The sequence below is a fragment of the Schistocerca piceifrons genome, chromosome 5, assembly GCF_021461385.2.
Source record: "Schistocerca piceifrons isolate TAMUIC-IGC-003096 chromosome 5, iqSchPice1.1, whole genome shotgun sequence".
NCBI classification, from domain to species: Eukaryota; Metazoa; Arthropoda; class Insecta; order Orthoptera; family Acrididae; genus Schistocerca; species Schistocerca piceifrons.
The window spans coordinates 324,618,339-324,640,904 of NC_060142.1; positions in this window are offsets into that span (position 1 = coordinate 324,618,339).

The following is a 22,566-nucleotide window of genomic DNA, read 5'->3' on the forward strand; positions in this document are numbered from 1 at the left end:
CAAGAATTTGAGGCAAATGAGGGTTTTTTTGATTGAATTGTTTGAAAAAACCATAAACAATTGTCTAGGGATAGTCATTTGTGATTGCAGTTTTCTTTAAAGTCCCTAATTCCCTCTGGTTTTGGCCTGGTTTTGGAGGTAATTTGACCATTCCTTTATGCATTATTAGGAAAACGGCTTTTTTTATTGTCAGGTGACAAGAATTAGCATTGTTGATGACATCCATCGTTGTTGGTTTCCTAAAAGTAGCAAAAAAGGTTTTGCAGTATGATAATAAAAGGTCAGGTTGTAAATTATCGTCTGGTTCTTCTATATAAGTCACTGAATGGTATTTTATTTGTAGGCTAGCTCCTAGTCTCGCCACACGTTTTACCTCAGGGTTAAGAACTCGACTTCAATTGTTCTAGACAAACACTTGAGAAACCATTATAAACAAAAGTCAACATCGACATTTTACCAAATTTGTTAAACAATTCAATTACATGCGCAACAGGTAACATTAATGGAGCAAGTTACCATGAACCACAATGTAAATGTATCACTAGCTTGCAATCTTATCATTGGGATTGGCATAGGTTCATTTATTACGTTATTTATTGAACTCTGTTGCAATTATTAATTAATTAATTGTGCCAATCCTTGAAATTGTGGGGTGAAATTAGATTCGTTAGGCTTAGACAAATTGGGATGGGTTGAGCAATTGATGAAATTTAGTTTTCTGACAATTTGCATTTATTTATCCTAAAACCGGCAAAACAGTAGTTGCAAAATTTATATAACGGTTTCCGTGCAACATATCCTACACATTTTGAATTACCATGACGATACAACTGCAGAATTTACCAGCAATGGTCTCACGAAGTACATGATTATGGTCACACATTCCTTCTCTTGGAAAATAAATGGAAAGGAAAATGAACGGTTCACTCAACTAAACTGTACACCCCAATTCAATTACGTGCACATCCAGTTGGAACAACGTAGGAAGTGGACCGAGATCAACTCGAAATTGGTGAGCTAATCTCTGCAAAGTTGTCATGTGCAATGTCTTTCTGGCTGTTCATACTATTTTTCTCAGTAACTGGTGACGCACCTTGGCGATGTAAAAATGTGAAGCTTCTAATGCAATAAAAATAAACGGCCATATGTGTTACATATTTTGATCCTTTCAAACTAGTAGATAATAACCTGCAGTGTTCTTCCCGTTGATCTACAATCATTAAATTTGGCAAGGTGGTTTGACACTACAATAAAAAGAAAAAAATCCATAAATTGTGAATGTGTAATTATATCACACGATTTTTTTTTTCTATTTCAATGTTTGTGCCTATCTGCCTGGCCGTCTGTTAAGCCCCCATTTTCTGAGGAACGGATAGAGGTATCAAGTCAAGGTCTGTGGTTCCTTGGTAGTATAATAAATGTTAGCTTCTAAATTGATGTAATCAAAAGATAAGGCCGTTTATGGCACATATTTTGATACTCGCAAATGCAATCATCAAGACCTTCGGGATAACTCCCGTTTTCCTAGAATTATGAAATTCGGTGGGAAGCAAGCTTCATAGGTTAAAACCAAAAGAAAAAATCTAAAACCTGTTCATCTGTTATTATATCACATGAAAGAATTTTCTTTCGTCGCTTTTCATCCAACTTGAAATTAAAACATTCTCGAAAGTCTTGGAACCTCTGGGGCTGACATCTTGCCGATATCGATTGATTAGAGGAAGTAATAATAGAAAACCTCGATCCCGGAATGGATGAAACGTCCATTTACATGAGTAAATTTGTACGGAATCCTCATTGCTCGAGTACTACTCGCATCTGGTCAGTTTTTCTTTTTTTACGGTATAGTTCCTTTATTTTCAGCTGTTTTAATCTATCTCGTCCCATCACATGCTCTGCAGGCGCTAAGGGTGTCGACCTAGTGCACCCACACAATCCTATCTTCATCCTCAGGTTTTGGTTAAGAGTAAGCTAAATTTTCTTGAATTGTGACCTATCCTTCCATAAACGACGCTTTACGAACTCGCCTGTTTATGCACGTGAGCCACCCGCTAATTTCAGCTCGAGAACACTAAGAACTCCAAGAACTGTGTTCGTCGTACAGTACCGGACATCAGACGGACACACGGCCGCTGTCAGCGACACAGTCTGCTCCATTATTCGCGAGGCTGCAGTTTAGCCCATGATTAACACCGTTTCCATTGCACACGTCTGGCGCGGAATGTGCAGTGTTAATCAGGCAACACAATCCTTGGCCAAATGACTGCCTCTCGCCAGCGAGAGGTGGCGCGCAACTAGCGCCGAATAATGAGATTGCAGCCAAATCACAAGCACCAAACAAGGGCGGCGCACGTACGGCCGTGTAATTGCCGTCCCACGTGAACACGCGCCAATTACACCGCGACCGCGACTAGAGGAGAGGAGAGGAACGCCGCCTCGCACATCCACCAGCGTCCGCAATTTACGGCCGGACGTGCCGCCGCATCCGTGTTGCACTCCCTTGTCCGCTTCGCAGGACTTTCGTTTCCTCGCTGCTATTTCGACACGTATCGTGTACTCACATGGAGCACCAAGAGGAAACGAGATATATCGATCTGAAGCTCCACACCCCCAACGGTTCAAGACTCGTCTCATGTCGTCTATACTCTTATGAGCACCATACCCCTCGCTCGATGCTTCTGCAAGGCATGAGATAATTGAATGTACCCTTACAAGAAATTTGACGACTACATATTATTCCTACAGTGCGTTTCCGGGCAACGAATACTTTCTTTCTTAAAGCTGAGTTGCCAAAGAAGTTTATTCCATGTGACTAGAACTGAGATTTCCATGCAAATGCATATGTTACATGCATATTTCTATGTTTGGCCATCTGGGGAGTAAACGCATATTTTTAAGATATTTTTCGATATAATATCAAGAATTAAGACATCTATAATGCATATTATATAATTTTTCTGGCTTTAGTACATATAGACCTATTACAATGACTTGTATGATAACACCATTTACTGATGCTTTTTCTTGTATTGATTATGCCGAAAGTGCAGAATATGAGCAATTTCGAGAATTCTGTTGGTGAGCTCAAGCTTCCTAGTTCGGTTCGGTAGGGATCGGTAGAAGCTAATATCCTTCGTGTCTTCCCTCATTGCTGCTAATCCTTGTTATCTATGGCAAATAGCACGAATTATTGTACGTGAGCTATGGAATTATTGTACTTGAGGTATAGAATTATTGCACGTGAGCTACGGGGTTATTGTAAGTGAGCTATGGAATTATTGTACATATTCTATGGGATTATTGTATGTGAGCTAAGTGGCACGAAAAGTATGTTGCCAGCACTGCAGAAAATACTTGCGTCTGCATTGGTGTTCCCCGCGACTAACCCACTCATCGCAAACACCTCTAAGTCAAGAACAATATGAAATTTGCAGAATGTCTCGACCGTCAAATGAACATTGTGGCCTTTATCGGAAATATCCGTACTGGTAAAGTTTCAGCTTTCCTACTGTTCGCGATTCAGGCCCAGGTATATTAAGTGAAAGTCGAAATATCACAAGAAGAATTCCAGTTACACTATTCGCGACGCTCGCATCGATCAATATATGACAAAGTCGTGATCAATGATATACACTCCTGGAAATGTAAAAAAGAACGCATTGACACCGGTGTGTCAGACCCACCATACTTGCTCCGGACACTGCGAGAGGGCTGTACAAGCAATGATCACACGCACGGCACAGCGGACACACCAGGAACCGCGGTGTTGGCCGTCGAATGGCGCTAGCTGCGCAGCATTTGTGCACCGCCGCCGTCAGTGTCAGCCAGTTTGCCGTGGCATACGGAGCTCCATCGCAGTCTTTAACACTGGTAGCATGCCGCGACAGCGTGGACGTGAACCGTATGTGCAGTTGACGGACTTTGAGCGAGGGCGTATAGTGGGCATGCGGGAGGCCGGGTGGACGTACCGCCGAATTACTCAACACGTGGGGCGTCAGGTCTCCACAGTACATCGATGTTGTCGCCAGTGGTCGGCGGAAGGTGCACGTGCCCGTCGACCTGGGACCGGACCGCAGCGACGCACGGATGCACGCCAAGACCGTAGGATCCTACGCAGTGCCGTAGGGGACCGCACCGCCACTTCCCAGCGAATTAGGGACACTGTTGCTCCTGGGGTATCGGCGAGGACCATTCGCAACCGTCTCCATGAAGCTGGGCTACGGTCCCGCACACCGTTAGGCCCGTCTTCCGCTCACGCCCCAACATCGTGCAGCCCGCCTCCAGTGGTGTCGCGACAGGCGTGAATGGAGGGACGAATGGAGACGTGTCGTCTTCAGCGATGAGAGTCGCTTCTGCCTTGGTGCCAATGATGGTCGTATGCGTGTTTGGCGCCGTGCGGGTGAGCGCCACAATCAGGACTGCATACGACCGAGGCACACAGGGCCAACACCAGGCATCATGGTGTGGGGAGCGATCTCCTACACTGGCCGTACACCACTGGTGATCGTCGAGGGGACACTGAATAGTGCACGGTACATCCAAACCGTCATCGAGCCCATCGTTCTACCATTCCTAGACCGGCAAGGGAACTTGCTGTTCCAACAGGACAATACACGTCCGCATGTATCCCGTGCCACCAAACGTGCTCTAGAAGGTGTAAGTCAACTACCCTGGCCAGCAAGATCTCCGGATCTGTCCCCCATTGAGCATGTTTGGGACTGGATGAAGCGTCGTCTCACGCGGTCTGCACGTCCAGCACGAACGCTGGTCCAACTGAGGCGCCAGGTGGAAATGGCATGGCAAGCCGTTCCACAGGACTACATCCAGCATCTCTACGGTCGTCTCCATGGGAGAATAGCAGCCTGCATTGCTGCGAAAGGTGGATATACACTGTACTAGTGCCGACATAGTGCATGCTCTGTTGCCTGTGTCTATGTGCCTGTGGTTCTGTCAGTGTGATCATGTGATGTATCTGACCCCAGGAATGTGTCAATAAAGTTTCCCCTTCCTGGGACAATGAATTCACGGTGTTCTTATTTCAATTTCCAGGAGTGTATAATGTATACGCAAGACAATAAAGACATTTTTCTAGAATAATTTTCTTACAGTGTGAGCTCTCATATCGAGTGATTAGTCTAGATACGCGCCAATAGGCAACCACATTGCTTCTGGCGAAGTGCCGTCAGGTGAGTGCCGACGGGGTAACGAAAACGGCCCACGCTAAGGACACAGGCACAGAGGGGCGCTAACTTACTGAGAAACAAGAAAGGATACAAGAGGCGAGAGGTACAAATGTTCTCTTAGTCTTAGTCCTCGTATTCCTATTTTCTGCCTACTAGAAAAATCCTTTTCATGGGCCTACGAAGGTAAATGCATGGTTTTCTCAGAGTGATGTACTTGCCGTGGTGCCCTAGTCATCAGGCGCCGACGGCACTACGCAGAAAGAATTTGTCACGGGGGTTGCGACGGACACATCCGCCTACAGTAGAGGCAATATGGAGCTTTGCAACCCAGGAAATCCATGGCGACACCAGCAGAGGATATCAACAGCACTCCGGCCAAGTCACCAAGCGGCGTGCACGGCGATGGTAGAGGTCGTTGGTAAACAGCATCTCATCATACATCCTCCAAGTGACGTGCCAAAAATAGGCCCGTACGTATCCGTCCGCGAGGTGGCTCTTTACCCCGGCGCATGAGTACCGGGTAGCAGTCCCGTTGCAGCCAGCAACCTGAATATCTCCACTACACCGTGGCAAGGGCTAGGCCATCGACTTCTGGACAGCAGCCCGCCTGCTCTGCTGGGACTCTTAAGTGAAGTGCGGCATGTTCTTTGAGACTCGGTGTAGTTGATTGTGTCAGACTGGAAGTTTCTATCGTTGTCGGTCTTAAATGTGTCTTTATTGTTGACTCTCAATACTTTTTCCGCGAAGTACATCGTAAGAGTTTTTATGTGTTTATTCTAATTGACTGAAGCTTGAATTTGGTTCTTGGTTTTAAACCTGAAGTGAGAAACTTATTTTTCGACTTTAAGCTAAGATTATTTGGACAGTGTGCTCATCAAAGATCATTTGACTCAGAATCTTAATTCCCTATTTTTAACGTAAAGCTCTTAAGAGTAAGATACTGCTTCAAGCATCACGAAATTTATTTAGTTGCTCTGTGTTTCGGGAAGTATGAGTGGCGCCGTTATTTACGAACCATCATTTATTTTGTTTCATTTACTGCAGAACTAGCATCCATTTTGTTTCACTTATTTAAGAACCTCCCTTTCTTTTGTTTCATTGTGGATACTATTTTTGTGGAAATTGTGTACAATAAACTTTGGGTGGTTCCCCATGCTTGGGCCGGCCGTTGTGGGCGAGCGGTTCTAGGCGCTTCAGTCCGGAACCGCAACCGCGTGACCGCTAGGGTCACAGGTTCGAATCCTGCCACGGGAATGGATGTGTGTGATGCCTTTAGGTTATTTAGATTAAAGTAGTTCTAGGTTCTCGGGGACTGATGACCTTAGAAGTTTAGTCCCATAGTGCTCAGAGCCAGCCCCATACTTCGGCTGTTTACTTTGGATCGCTAGTGGCGGAAACATCACTTTCCAACGGCTTATTTCGAACAGGTGCCCACTGCTCGCAATACTTGTGTGACAACAGTGCCGCCTGCAAATGGCTCAAATGGTTCAAATGGCTCTGAGCACTATGGGACTTAACATCTGTGGTCATCAGTCCCCTAGAACTTAGAACTACTGAAACATAACTAACCTAAGGACATCACAACACATCCATGCCCGAGGCAGGATTCGAACCAGCGACCGTAGCAGTCGCGCGGTTCCGGACTGAGCGCCTAGAACCGCTCGACCACCACGGCCGGCGTGCCGCCTGCACATTTCACTCATATTCAGCACCGGAAGTCTTGCTAATACTTCGCCACGCCATTGTAGCGGGTACTTCATCTTTCTGAGACTGACGATGGAGTGAGAAGTGTCTGTTGAGGAAGCAAAGAAAGAAAGAAAGCTAGAGGGTCATTTAGTTTAGTTTTAGTTGGTGTACTTTGTTCATTAGGGTAAGCATACTTACGCTCTGCCATTGGTCGTGGGCTTGCTTGCTCAAGTATCTGGTGTTGTAAGACTAATGGAAGTAGGCCTTAGATATGCATTTGATAATTTGTTTTTGTTGCAACAAATGTAACATATTTGTAAGCATTTGAAGTCTAATGTTCCTTTATTGATCATGGTGTGTCAAACATTTAACCAATGTAGGGCTTTATCAAATCTCACTGTGGACAGTCTGTCTCGCTGGGTCTGCCAGTCGTGCCCATACGGACGTGTCTTTCCTACGTGTAGAAAAAGAAATTAGTTTTTCGGGGGAGCGGAATATTAGGAAAGAGGGGAGGGGGGTGAGGTGACTCATTGCAACTTTGCAACTGCGAATTGCTTTCAGGGACACTTCGTTGAAACCAGTCTTCCTTTTATTCCTTCCAGGAACACTTGTAATGACAACCCGACGTTGCACGTAGTGATTTGGCTATTAATATGTTTTCTAATTTTATAAAGACTATAGTCAGATTAACAAGTTCTTCGTAATGATTTGATTGAAGATAAAATTTTCCAAACCCTTAACTCATTTTTCGTTTGATTAATAAGTACTATAGAAACTATAGGTTTTAGGGAGCAAGACGTACCCAGTAGACAAACAAACTGTGGCATGATTTCCCGCGTCAGCTGAAAGCAGGTCACTGAACTTAAGTACCATGTGCAAAACTGCAAGTGGCCAATTTCCTTAGTTCTAAACATCGACAAGCTCTTTTCTACGATGTCTGCTGCCTACTATAACTCATTAGCGTTTAATCATTTAGGGCTACCTGCTGTTATTCTTACTTTATGGTTTTTACAATCGTATACACTGTCTAAAGTAAAATGCAACAAACCTTAAGGACAAGGTCATCTTATTGACAAGGGAGGTGAAAAGTAGTTAATCACTGTAGGAGTATGTGACAAAAAATTTATGCGCACACTCCTGCAGCAAGAGGTGCGCAAACTGCAAACTGTCACACCTGTGTACAGATTACACCCAACCCCCGTCATTGTCCCCAAGTGACGACAACGCAGGCGCTAGTTCCACATGCAGACGATGATAAAAGTGCCGAATGGCGTCCTGCAATAGGCTAAGCAGCTTGGGCCTTTTGTTGCAGTTTGGCAACTGTTCTTACAGGCCCCAAAGAACTAGTAAATTTCTGCTTCATCGAGTCTCATACGTGTTAAATGGCGACAATGTTTGTGATCTCGCTGACCAGGACAATTGTTATAGTCCACGAAGAACACGTTGCGTCGCAGCAGCCCTACGAGGATGTGCATTGTCCTTCTGAAGAAGAACATCGCCTTGGTGTCGAGGAAATAGCAGTAGCATGGCGAAAAGAGCCTGTGCAATATAGTGGCCACTGCTCACTTTACCCCGCAGAAACACCAGATATGACCACGAGTTGTAAATGATGGTGTACCACAACATGGGACCCCTAATGGAGCCTGTGTGTCGAGGGAGAATTCACTCTGCAATACGCAATACGTGTACGTCCACCATTCGCATACAGGCAGAACCTACACTCGCTGCCAGAGACACCAGAGCCCCCACATTCCAGTCAACTGATTCACGGTGCAGTGGCGTCAGGGGTAGCCTGGTCGGAGGCACACCTGATTTTTAATCCCACGGCAAGCAGACGGTTTCGAATAGTCTCGGAGAAAACATCAAGTGCAACACGTGGCCAGCTTTCGTTCCCTGGTGATGTTCGGCTGCCGCCGCTACTCGCAAAACGCGTCGATCTTGACTTGAGTCTGTATTACGGGGAAGTCCAGAATCTGGTCTACAGGTGTGAGAATGTTTCACAGACCACTGCTGAAAGCGGCAATACACCACCAATATGATGCGTCCAGCATATGCCGCTATCCGTCGCTACGGTCATAGAGCTTTACGCGGGCTCGCAATGCGACCCCGTTCAAATGGCAGAAGCTGTTCAGCAGGAATAAATACTCGTCGGTGAGGCATGGGTCTACTCTAGAATGTTGCAAACACCATTCATCTCTAAACTCATCACAGTTATTGTGTGAAAAAACAGAAAGTGCACAAACGGGCCTCCTCAGTGCCACCTGATCACTGGCGACGGTGCACATCTGCACATTTTATACCTTGGTGCTCCTGTACACAGAACACAGAATTTTCTTTTAGCAGTGCAATTTAACTCTTATGCCATTATCAAGTAGCTTACAAAAAATTCATCTGTGGCACATATGCCAAACAAGACTTTGCATCTGTGTATATTTTTAAATAACGCCCACCATTATTGCATCTGTGAGCGCCGGTATCTTGATCATCGCAGCTACGGACCCAGTGTCAAAGTCATCGAACGCAAGATGCTATGGATTACAATATGGAAAACTTGCTGCAAGAGCCAGGAATGTTACATCACTCTAATGGTGACTGAAGGTAATTTCAGATCAGACCGAATTAAAATATGTGTAACGTTGTGTTCAGGAGAAACGGTTGTAAACCCCAGCAAATTACATCTGTTGTCACAGATAAACGTACTACCACACTAAGCCAACGGAAAAACTCTTGAAATGAGACAGTTTCGGTTGCAAAATCATTTTTATTTACGCGCGTTTCGCCCTTTTGGGGCACATCAGTGTGGGAAACCAACATTCGTTCATCGAAAAAAGATTGTCCATCGGCATTCCAGCTATTCTGCGGCGCAACCTCGAACAGAATAACGTGCGTGCTAAGTGAATTTGTTATCAGACCAGTGTTCTACTCACATGGGAAAACTAAAGAAATGATATATTCATTAAAAGGATGTTTACTCTGGGTAGTATTTGGTGTTTGCTGTGTACTATGTAAAGTGCCGAAAATTGCATAAGGCAGACAACTAGTGCGTTGTGCCGGCCGTTGTACCCGAGTGATTCTAGGCGCTTAAGTCCGGAACCGCGCTGCTGCTACGGTCGCAGGTTCGAACCCTGCCTCGGGCATGGATGTGTGTGATGTCCTTAGGTTAGTTAGGTTTAAGAAGTTCTAAGTCTAGGGGACTAATGACCTCAGATGTTAAGTTAAACAGTGCTCATAGCCATTTTCCTAGTGCTTAATATGAAAGCTGCAGTAAATGTGAAAATGCGTCATATTAAGTTCAGAAACATGGAAAATTCAGCAAGAGGGAAACCGCACTACGAAAGATCTCAAACTTAATACTACTCGGAGTTACACTACTGGCCATTAAAATTGCTACACCACGAAGATCACGTGCTACAGACGCGAAATTTAATCGACAGGAAGAAGATGCTGTGATATGCAAATGATTAGCTTTTCAGAGCATTCACACAAGGCTGGCACCGGTGGCGACACCTACAAAGTGCTGACATGAGGAAAGTTTCCAACCGATTTGTCATACACAAACAGCAGTTGACCGTCGTAGCCTGGTGAAGCATTGTTGTGATGTCTCCTGTAAGGAGGAGAAATGTGTACCATCACGTTTCCGACTTTGGTAAAGGTCGGATTGTAGCCTATTGCGATTGCGGTTTATCGTATCGCGACATTGCTGCTCGCGTTGGTCGAGATCGAATGACTGTTAGCAGAATATGGAATCGGTGGGTTCAGGAGGGTAATACGGAACGCCGTGCTGGATCCCAACGGCCTCGTATCACTAGCAGTCGAGATAACAGGCATCTTATCCGCATGGCTGTAACGGATCGTGCAGCCACGTTTCGATCCCTGAGTCAACAGATGGGGACGTTTGCGAAAACAACAACCATCTGCACTAACAGCTCGACGACGTTTGCAGCAGCATCGACTATCAGCTCGGAGACCATGGCTGAGGTTACCATTGACGCTGCATCACAGACAGGAGCGCCTGCGATCGTGTACAGCATCATGATAGTTGCATCCGTGTTTGGCGACATCGCTGTGAACGCACATTGGAAGCGTGTATTCGTCATCGCAATACTGGCGTATCACCCGGCGTGATGGTATGGGGTGCCATTGGTTATACGTCTCGGTCACCTCTTGTTCGCACTGACGGCACTTTGAACAGTCGACGTTACATTTCAGATGTGTTACAACCCGTGGCTCTACCCTTCATTCGATCCCTGCGAAACCCTTCAGCAGGATAACGCACGACCGCATGTTGCAGGTACTGTATGGGCCTTTCTGGATACAGAAAATGTTCGACTGCTGCCCTGGCCAGCACATTCTCCAGATCTCCCACCAATGGAAAACGTCTTGTCAATGGTGGCCGAGCAACTGGCTCGCCATAATATGCCAGTCACTACTCTTGATGAACTATGGTATCGTGTTGAAACAGCATGGGCAGCTGTACCTGTACACGCCATCCAAGCTGTGTTTGACTCAATGCCCAGGCGTATCAAGGCCGTTACTACGGCCATAGGTGGTTGTTCTGGGTTATGATTTCTCAGGATCTATGCACACAAACTGCGTGAAAATGCAGTCACATGTCAGTTCTAGTATTATATATTTGTCCAGTGAATACCTGTTTATCATCTGCATTTCTTCTTGGTGTAGCAATTTTTATGGATAGTAGTGTATTTCGAAGAGCCCTGAAGGGGGGCAAGAGAAAGGGCTCAGAATTATCACTCTCCGTATCGTACATTTGTGCATAAATATCCCGCCTCAGATGACGTCACTACATCCTCCATCAGTAAGCCAACTTATTGCTGTATAAGCGTTGCACATCGATGCTGTCAGTCTGCTCCTGAAGGAGAACGTGGTGAACATTTTCGAAAGCTCGAGTGTCAACTCAGACATAACATAGCTTCAGTCAATTTTATGCAGCTAAATTCTTTGTTACAAAATAACAACGTATCGCGATGCTACTTTCTATGTATAACCATCTAATTTTTGTTGATGTTCATCACCCTTCTAATTGCGTAAAACGATAATCCAGTCTAACTTCTCTGTAATTCCCAAATCAAATATCAGTTAAATTCTGAAACTTTTTCTTTTAAAATTTGTTTCTCTTCCTAATACCTACTCCAATTAAGCTTTACTTCGAAACTAGATTTTTGTAGCAAATATCAAATCACGCGCAGACTTTCGTATCAAAAATTGCATTGAAATGAAAGATAATGGGGAAAAAACAGCTCGGCTAAAGTGCTTTAAGATGCCGAAATGGATGTGATGGCCAGTCGCCATACTATCAGGAACATTCGACTAGATGGCGCTGTAGTTACAACTAGTCCACGTACATAATCAGACGACCGCAAGCATTGTGTTTGGTGCTGCGGTAAAGTGATGTTTGGTCACTAAATCGGCATCTGAGTTATTATGGTTTTGATAATTTTCATAGTTTTGATAAGGTGAGATAGCTTAAAGAGATTGTTGATTTTCTTGAATTATGTGATTGCAGTGTTCATTCAATCAGTACAACCTGAACATATTAATGACGTACTATTTCAGAAGCTCGCCGTATCTCCCACGTATTTGGGGTAGCTTGCCTCGGGGTCTCAGGGGGACGTATTTTTCACTGGCTGACTGTACTTCTAATTCATTAAATAAAAATTTCGTCAGAACATATACGGAGACACGAAAAAGTGGAAGTAATATCGAAAACCACAGAGACATGCAACGGAAGCTCTTAGAAATAGTTCATGTGTAAATTGTATCTTTCAAAATTACGGGATTCCAAGGAGCACCCATATAATGGAGATGAGAAATAATATTTCTACAATAGATAGAAATGTATGTTCACGGTAGCTAAAGGAAAAAGGCTAGTGCTACATATTAAAAAGGCTCCAAAATTCGGATGCCATGTCACTAAGTCAGACGTTTGGAAGGTTGCCTGTAATTTATTCGTCCCCACTCCATAACCACTATCAGCCAGTACCTCCTTTATCACCTCGTCGAAGACTACATAAAAAAGTAGAAGGTTCAAACAGTCAACTTGCCTGATATCACACAGCTCTGATATTAGTTAACCTGGAACCAATTTTTGCTAAGATGTAGTTGTTGGAAAAAATGTCTTCACTCATCTAATTAAGTTGGAAAGTATACCTCGATCGTAGAGCAGGTTTATCACACCTGTTAACTGAATCCTAACGAAAACATTCTGTAAATCAATAAAACTAAGATAAGCTTGTCTGTTGTATTCAATGGACAACTCTGCAACCTGTCCAGGAATATAAACTGTCCTGTGCGTCACCTACCGGTTCTAGAACCGTACTGTTCATCTGAAAGGTTGTAATGCTTTTTATTTTATTTTCTGTTATTTTTACTATAAGTTTAAGAACGGAACTCAGTAAACTGATCCCCCTGTACTTGGAAGTGTCTTTCGAAGCTCCTTTTTTGTACATGCTAAGTGTAATACTAGTTCTCAAGTCGTTTGGGATTTTATTACCACTTACAACATCGTTACCCAGCTTTGTTAATTGTTCAGTTAGTGGATATTCTCCATACTTTGTAATTCATTGGGCATCCTATCTTTCTCCGGAGACTTTCTAGTTTTTAACAAACTCACAGCTTCTTCTACCTCTGCATGTGAAACTGTTAAATCATGATGCAGTTCGAGTAATTATTTGAACCTTGAACAATGTTAAACCTCAAGTCAACAATATTTTTAACTTTTTCATCATCTATCTTCCAACTGGTTTTGATGCAGTTCCACATTTTATGCAAATGCGTTCATTTCTACAGATGTTACATCGAACACCATTGACACTTATTGTTTTTTGAACTCATTAGAAAAATTCGGTATGCACCTAGCTACAACCAGTTCTTATAAAGTCACGTGCAACGGGCGCTAAGATCATTTCACACAGTTTGAAATTCTTAAAAAGGGTAACATAAGAATTCTGCTCTGCCTTTAACCACCAACTGACACTTTACACTGAGGTGACAGGTCATGGGATAGCGACGTGCATACATACAGACGGCAGTATTATAGCGTACACAAGATACGAAAGGACAGTGCATTGACGAAACTGTCATTTGTACTCAGGTGGTTCATGCGAAAAGGTTTCTGACTTAATTATGATTGCACGACGGGAGTAACCGACTTTGAACGCGGAGTGGTAGTTGGAGCTGGACGCATCGGACATTCTGTTTCAATATTCCAAGATCCGCAGTCTCAAGAACGGCACCAACGACGACTGAAGAAAATCGTTCAAGGTGACAGAAGTGCAACCCTTCCCCAAAATTGTTGCAGATTTTAGTGCTGGGCCATCTACAAGTGTCAGCGTGCGTACCATTCAACGAAACATCGTCGATATGGGATTCAGAATCTAATGCCCAATCTTGCGCCATTGATGACAGCACAATACAAAGCTTTACGCCTCGCCTGAGCCCGTCAGCAGCGACTTTTGACTGTGGACGACTGGAAACATGTTACCTGTTCGGACGAGTCTCCTTTCAAATCGTATCGAGCGGATGGACGTGTAAGGGTGTGGAGATAACTTCCTTAATCCATGGACCCTGCATGTCAGCGGATAATTGTTCACGCTGGTGGAGGTTCTGTAATGGTGTACGCGTACGCCGTTGGAGTGATATGGGACCCCTGAAACATCTAAATACGACTGTGACAGGTGACACGTACGTAAGCATCCTGTCTGATCATCTGCCTCCATTCCTGTCCAGTGTGCATCCCGACGGACATTCGCAATTCCAGCAGGACTCTGCGACACTCCACACGGCCTGAATTGCTACAGAGTGGCTCCAGGAACAATCTTCTTAGTTTAAGCACTTCCGTTGGCCACCATACTCCCCAAACATGAACATTATTGAGCCTGTCTATGATGCCTTGCAACGTGCTGCCTAGAAGAGATCTCCACCTCCTTGTACTCTTATTGATTTATGGACAGCCGTGCAGGATTAATGGTGTCAGTTGCCTCCAGCATTACTTCAGACATTAGTCGAGTGCATGCCACGTCCTGCTGCGGCATTCCTGCGTGATTGCGGGGGCTCTACACGATATTAGGCATGTGTACCAGTTTCGTTGGCTCTTCAGTGTATAATCTCACGTCAAATATTTAACACAGTAAGATAAGTGTTCAATCAGAAACTGTGTGTATGGCATCAGGCAGCGTAATTCAAGCCACGTTAATTACTTAGATTATGTTAATCCCGTATTTGAGAATTCGAGCAGTTTACACCTTCCAAACAATTTGACACATAATTTTATACCTTTAGGAAACTTATTTTCTCTTACACCCCGAAAAAATTATGAAAGGAAAAAAAAGGTCGCTTGTTACATTTTCACTGTTCATGTAGTGAAACATCTTCGTAAATCATGCCTTTTTAATTTATTTCTTTAGTGCCAACTTTATTCACGGTACATTTCGCAGGCAGTATCGACATGAACCACTGGATATACATTCAAAAATGCATCATTGTATGACACACAGTTCAAGAAATACGCCGTCATAAACAATGAGATGCGTGGGAAAATAACTTTCATTTAAAATGGAGCAGAAATTACTCAGGATACACTCAACCAGTTTTCGATACTGACAGCTCTTAACGACTTCGAAGTAACTTTATACATAATTTCAAAACATTTGTAAGCTTTTCACTGCTTACGTACTTGAAGGTAAAGGTCAACTTCGTCCACAGGCCCTGACGTGCCCGTCATTACCCACCGTCGTCTCATCCTCTGCCGATGGTGTTACTGGATTCGGTATGGAGGGGTGCGGAATCAGCACACCGCTCTCCCGGCTATTGTTAGTTTTCGTGACCTCTAGCCGCTATTGCTCACGACTGAGTGCACCGCGTGTTCCGGTCTTCTCAACAAGGAAGAGTTTCAGCTAGTGCTGGGAATCGAATCCGGAACTTTCGCGTGGCAGCCAGCTGCGCTGGCCAATCAGCTACAGTAGCGGACTTCTCGCTTGCATGCTTAACGTCAAATTTTTAACGCATCAACTCTTCTGTAGATAATTAGACTGTTGAAACTATTTCATCTTGCGAATTCGAAGGCTTAAAGAACTGATAGTGAGGACTGTGAGTACATTAGCACAATCAGCGGCACATGTTCAGAGAGAAATACAGTGTATCTACACTACGTTATAGTATGTGGCCGAATGGTTCTCGAGTACCTCTATTATTGTATCCTTTCCTAATCAGTTTGTGAATTGTCCGGTTGAAGAACGACGACTCCTGTTACTATCATGATCACTCCGCGAGACGTATGTGAGACGAAGCAGTGTGTTTCTTGACTTTACTCGCAACACATGTTCTGGGAATTATAAAAGTAAGCCGTTAAGAGATGCAAAACTTCTCTTTTGTGCCGTTTGCCAGAGGAGTTGGATGCAGTGTTCCATGACACTGAAGTATTGCGTTAAGCTCATGTGCCGAATATGTTCTTTAACGTAACAATACGTCTGCACCAGGAACGAGTGTATCCAATAAATTCCCGAATGCTGCGCGCTCCTTTGTTGTAAGTGGACACGTGTCGCGAACGTGTAGCACGAGCCTTTTACGCTCCGCCAAAGGCATTCCGCCTCCTGCTTGTTTTTCCGATGAACGTGAGGGGGAGCGAAGCACAGTCGGGGACGCCACTCGGGCCATAAGGTCGTGTGGAAACCATCTTTAGACACTTTGATTTACAACTGAATAGTCTACACAAGAAAGTTGACAGGCACATTTCGAGCTGTATCAGTAGGTATGAATATTATGAGGTTTCAAACTTCCATATTACGAGAAAAGAAAGTTGAACGAAGAAAAATTTTCAAATGCGTGTGAATTCCAGAAAAAATGGTACAAATGGCTCTGAGCACTATGGGACTTAACATCTGAGGTCGAACGCCCTCTAGAACTTAGAACTACTTAAACCTAACTAACCTAAGGACATCACACACATAGATGCCCGAGGCAGGATTCGAACGTGTGACCGTAGCAGTAGCGCAGTTCCAGACTGAAGCGCCTAGAACCGCACGGTAGCACCGGCCGGCTGTGAATTCCAAAGGGAGCAAACTGCTGAGGTCATCGGTCCCTAGGCTTACACACTACTTAAACTAATTTACGCTAAGGACAAAACACACCCACACCCATGCCCGGGGGAGGACTCCAACCTCCGGTGGAAGGACAACGCAATTGGTGACTAAGTGCCTCTAACCACGCGGCCACTCCGCGCGGCGTTGAACGAAGATGCATGGACAAACACAGGGAATGTAATGGATTCATCATCGACCTAAACTGAACCAAAACGATAGTATTGCTTTCAGGATTGGATAGAAACAAAAGGTTAAAACTTCGAGAAGTAGCTACTACGCTGTATTGTTACTGTTAATCATTTTTTCATTGCTCTATATTTTTAACTTTACGGTATTACGAATTCAGTGTGTTTCGCAGATGCATTTGCAGACTAAATTACTGCCAGTTATATTTCAAGATCAACTTGAAGCTATAAGCATTATTGGTTTGGATTTGAAGCGATTTCATTTTTTGTACATTGAGTTAGTCGACGAGAATAATTCGCCAAAGGGAACCATTAAAGCGGATTTCAGACGAGCGATATTTTCATATTTTACCTAATTATTGCATCGTGATTGCATATTAGCCATGTCCTTGAGACCGAGAGGGTGGCACAGCGGTACGGTACTGGAATCGAATTCAGGAGGAAAAGAGTTTCGAATTCCCATCTACCCATCCGGACTGAAATGTTGTGTGGATTCCCTAAATCGCTAGAAAAAATGCCAGGATGATAACTTTGAAGATTCACGGCAGCTTTCCTATCCTTCAATTATAGCTCCTTCTTCGCCACTGACGACCACATCACTTTTCCTCGTTTTTTACGTTCTTGATTCAACAATGACTGCTTTGCTATTACTTCAGCTGCCTTGAGATGTGCAAAGTAAAACAAGTTACACTTGTTTCTGTAAAGTTCGTATTACATTGGTCTGTGACTGAAGTCTCTGTCTCATGTAAAAGGCCGTTTTGTTGTTGTTGTTGTTGTTGTTGTGGTCTTCAGTCCAGGGACTAGTTTGATGCCGCTTTCCATGCTACTCTATCCTGTGCAAGGTTCTTCATCTGTCAGTACCTATTGCAGCCTACATCCTTCTTCTAGTCAAGTTGTGCCACAAACTCCTCCCCAATTCTATTCAATACCTCCTCATTACTTATGTGATCTACCCATTCTTCTGTAGAACCACATTTCAGAAGCTTCTATTCTCTTCTTGTACAAACTATATACCGTCCATGTTTCACTTCCATACATGGCTACACTCCATACAAATACTTTCAGGAACGTCTTCCTGACACTTAAATCTATACTCGATGTCAACAAATTTCTCTTCTTCAGAAACGCTTTCCTTGCCATTGCCAGTCTACATTTTATATCCTCTCTACTTCGATCATCATAGTTATTTTGCTCCCCAAACAGCAAAACTCATTTACTACTTTAAGTGTCTCATTACCTAATCTAACTCCCTCAGCATCACCCGACTTAATTCGACTACATTCCATTATGCTCGTTTTGCTTTTGTTGATGTATATCTTACATCCTCCTTTCAAGACACTGTCCATTCCGTTCAACTGCTCTTCCAGGTCGTTTGCTGCCTCCGACAGAATTACAATATCATCGGCGAACCTCAAAGTTTTTATTTCTTCTCCACGGATTTTAATTCCTACTCCGAATTTTTCTTTTGTTTCCTTTACTACTTGCTCAATATACAGATTGAATAACATCAGGGATAGGTTACAACTCTGCCTCACTACCTTCCCAACGACTGATTCCCTTTCATGCCCCTCGATTCTTATAATTGCCATCTGGTTCCTGTAGAAATTCTAAATAGCCTTTCGCTCCCTGTATTTGACCCCTGCCACCCTCAGAATTTGAAAGAGAGTATTCCAGTCAACATTGTCAAAAGCTTCCTCCAAGTCTACCAATGCTACAAACGTAGGTTTGCCTTTCCTTAATCTATCTTCTAAGATAAGTTGTAGGGTCAGTATTGGCTCACATGTTCCAGCATTTCTATGGAAAGTATGCTAAATTATTTTATTTTAGAACTCTGCATTACAGAATACGTCCACATTCTATTTTATTTGCGTACTGTTAAATGTACCTACTTGTTATGGACGTCAAGTGGACTTCCCTTTAAGAAATACTTTCCACAGTTGGTTTCTTTTCTCTTCTACGAGACACAACGTACATTATTCCTCAAAGGATACACTATTTCGTATTCGTTTTTCTGTAAATATCTCTCTGCTTTTTATCTGACAACCGCAGTGCGAGATACTCATCTGAATGAGATGTCTGCTAGTGATGTAAGTTAGCAATTGTCAATAGCATGGTCGTAACTGTCTGGCTCAATTAAGAGTGCATTCCTTAATGCTCTGAACACATGTGGCGTTATTCAGAAAGTATTTTCTACTACACGATGTAGCCTACTATAGTGATAATCTTTTACTAAATCTTTTTAATAAAACTTTCGTATTCTTGACAGCGAAAGATTACTTGAAATTTTCTGCAAATTTCTAAACGGTATTCTCTTACAGAAATAAAATATTACAACCTCCGATCGGTGAAGAAAAATTCAACATGTTTTCTAACAGTGTGCAGTTTTTTTATTCTTAAATACAGAAATTTTACTATTACATCCGTCGTCCACAAAGGTAGTGTCTGCAACTGGCATCAGTCGAAGCTAAAGGAATTAAGCTGAAAATGTACGTAAAGCTATTAATTGCTGCTTGCGTGCGAATGAATTTGATGTTGATATCTTCACAGCTGTGAGAAATCTTCACAGTTGTGAGGAAAATTTCAAATGGTTTCCACTTTATGTACAATATTTAGACATTGCTGAGAACAGTTAGGCAGCTGGAAGGATAAGACATTTAATTCAGGATCATAGTTACGTTATTCAGGCTAGTATGCTGTAACTTCTTGTATGTAAAGCAGTAAATGCTGTGGCCTCTCATATGCCAGTTATAGTAAAATCTTAATACGATCCGTTTCTATTGGTCGAGATTTAAGGACAGGGAAAATCTCTTCTTTTTTTTATAACATTGTCGACGACGAACAAGTGCACTAACATATAAGATGCACTTGTAAATAATTCCTCACCGAGACAACTTCGGAGGGAAAAAAAGCACTATTGCAACTGATACGTCGTTCCTTAGTCGTACCACACTTAAATACCATAAAAGAGGAAGTAGGATGGAATCATGGTTGGTAGCCACACTTTATAACTAAGACAATTTATGGACATTGCAACTTTAAAAAAATTTGAGAATTACAAATTGTGGACAAGCCCCTAGATAAAGCTTTGCAAATACAGTTAGAAACTCAACGTACTCAGTACTCAAACAGTCCCTTATTAAGAAACCAGAATTACTGTGTAACCTCCCCACAAAATAAAATAATATGAATAATATTCACATTTAGTGTAACCTCCCAAAGAATAAATTGCGTAACCTTCCAACAGTAAAAAACAATATAATTATTTATTTCATTCACATTCACCGTAACCTCCCTCAGATAAATTCTATAATCTTGCAATAATACAATGTGACTAATCTCTCAATAAAAAATTGTCGCTCACTTATAACCTTTCAATAATTGACTGTGAATTTGAACTGGTAAATTTTGGACGTCAGCAGTGCTGCGTCATGGCCCTGAAAGATGATTCTGAATACATAGAAAATTCTTACCACAATAAGGTCGCCGGATAACGCGTATATATCTGCTCCTATAAGAAATTTTTCTGGCACAGCTCAGTGCAATGCTGGCCGATAGATTTGTCATATATAAAAGGAAACAACTGATTTTTCTTTACAATAATCGGGATGACCATGGATTGGAGAAGTTAGTAAATTCTTTAAATTGCGATGAATGATTTTCAAAAGTTAATTTTTTTATAAAAAAGATTATTATTAAGAGATTTTTAGGAACGTTTACATGGGACTTGATATAACAGTACTACATATGCGCGAGGCTGCTTTTACCTTATACTACAACGCTGAGGCTCCGCCATCGCTCCTCCACGACCGGCCCAGCCAACTCGATACACCAGACTGCTAGCAACTACTTACTCCTGCTACTACACAGTTCCTACTGCAGTCAACACTGCTCTTTGGTCTCAGATTCTCTTATATCTTACATATCGCAGGCAGCACGTGAGCAATCCATCGAAATTACATCTGCTCGAATGCGCTAACAACAAATTCCTTAATCATGGACCTCTTACAACTGACAAACTTGAAAAATTCAGACTCCCAATAGGATTTCCCTGAAGATGCATATAATAAAACAATTTCAAGTAAAAGGTGACTCAATGACATTTGAACACTAGTGCCAAGCTAAGATCCAACTACATAACATGATACAACCACTTAGACATAAAAACTACACCAGAAACATTGATCTTTAGAAGTAAACATTCACGTGCTCAGACCTGTTAATAAAAAAGTTACTAAAAAAGGCAGCGCAAGGAACTCAGCAGATGCTATGCAGTTTAAGGTTTACCCAGTTACCACTCCCCAATATTTAAGGAAACAAGTTCATATACGAATAGGCTACATACAATATGTATTTATATATCCACCAGCGGTGGAAGGAAGATAAAAACTAAAGTTTGGATGGCGATATGTGAACAACTCCCGGTAGTGGCCAGGTTCTTAAACACTGCCAGGCCTAGACCTCGGATGACATTTCACTCACCGCCAAGGAGCTGGCACAATCAAAAGTTTCTGCGCGAATCACAAAGACATTTCAATAACTCTGAAACATAGAAACACTCGGCAGAACCTTTGACTCAAACATGGACAACTGTTAACACAGTGCAGGCTTTAAAAACCGCAACATAAAATCATTCGATTGCAAGAGGCACCAAGCACTAGTAAAACTTCTGAGAAAACTTTCAAATAACAGCCACAATTTAACGAGGCCAAGTGAACTCTTCTATACCGGCTCAAGGTTCGACTATGAAAGTCTCACCATAATAATAAAGTTTAAACGCTCCGAGTGCGTCGTGAACAAACACAATTACGACAACTTACAGCCGGCCGCGGTGGTCTCGCGGTTCTAGGCGCGCAGTCCGGAACCGCGCGACTGCTACGGTCGCAGGTTCGAATCCTGCCTCGGGCATGGATGTGTGTGATGTCCTTAGGTTAGTTAGGTTTAAGTAGTTCTAAGTTCTAGGGGACTGATGACCACAGCTGTTAAGTCCCATAGTGCTCAGAGCCATTTGAACCATTTTGACAACTTACTCCATATCAGGTACACAATACGAGGGAGCGGGTTCCACAGCTTCACGGCTTCCCTCCAAATTTTGTTCCCAGAGAAGTCACAGAACTTGTATCTCCAAGCTCCCCATGTCGGCAAAACGCCCAACCAATTTCACACCACAACGTGTAACGGTCATCACGCTCGTTGGGCAGCCGTTGACACTCGCCTCCCTGCGAATGTCATGTGATCTCCAGGGTTACCCGTCGAAAGCTAACAACCAACTCCTTTCGCCCACCAACCCGGACGATAAGACACGCGAAAAGCAAAGATAACTTAGCTCAACACAATCGATCTCAACGATACATAAACAAAATAAAACTGTCACCAGCTCGCCACGGCTCAGCAACTTTCTCTAGGTTATGTAGATGG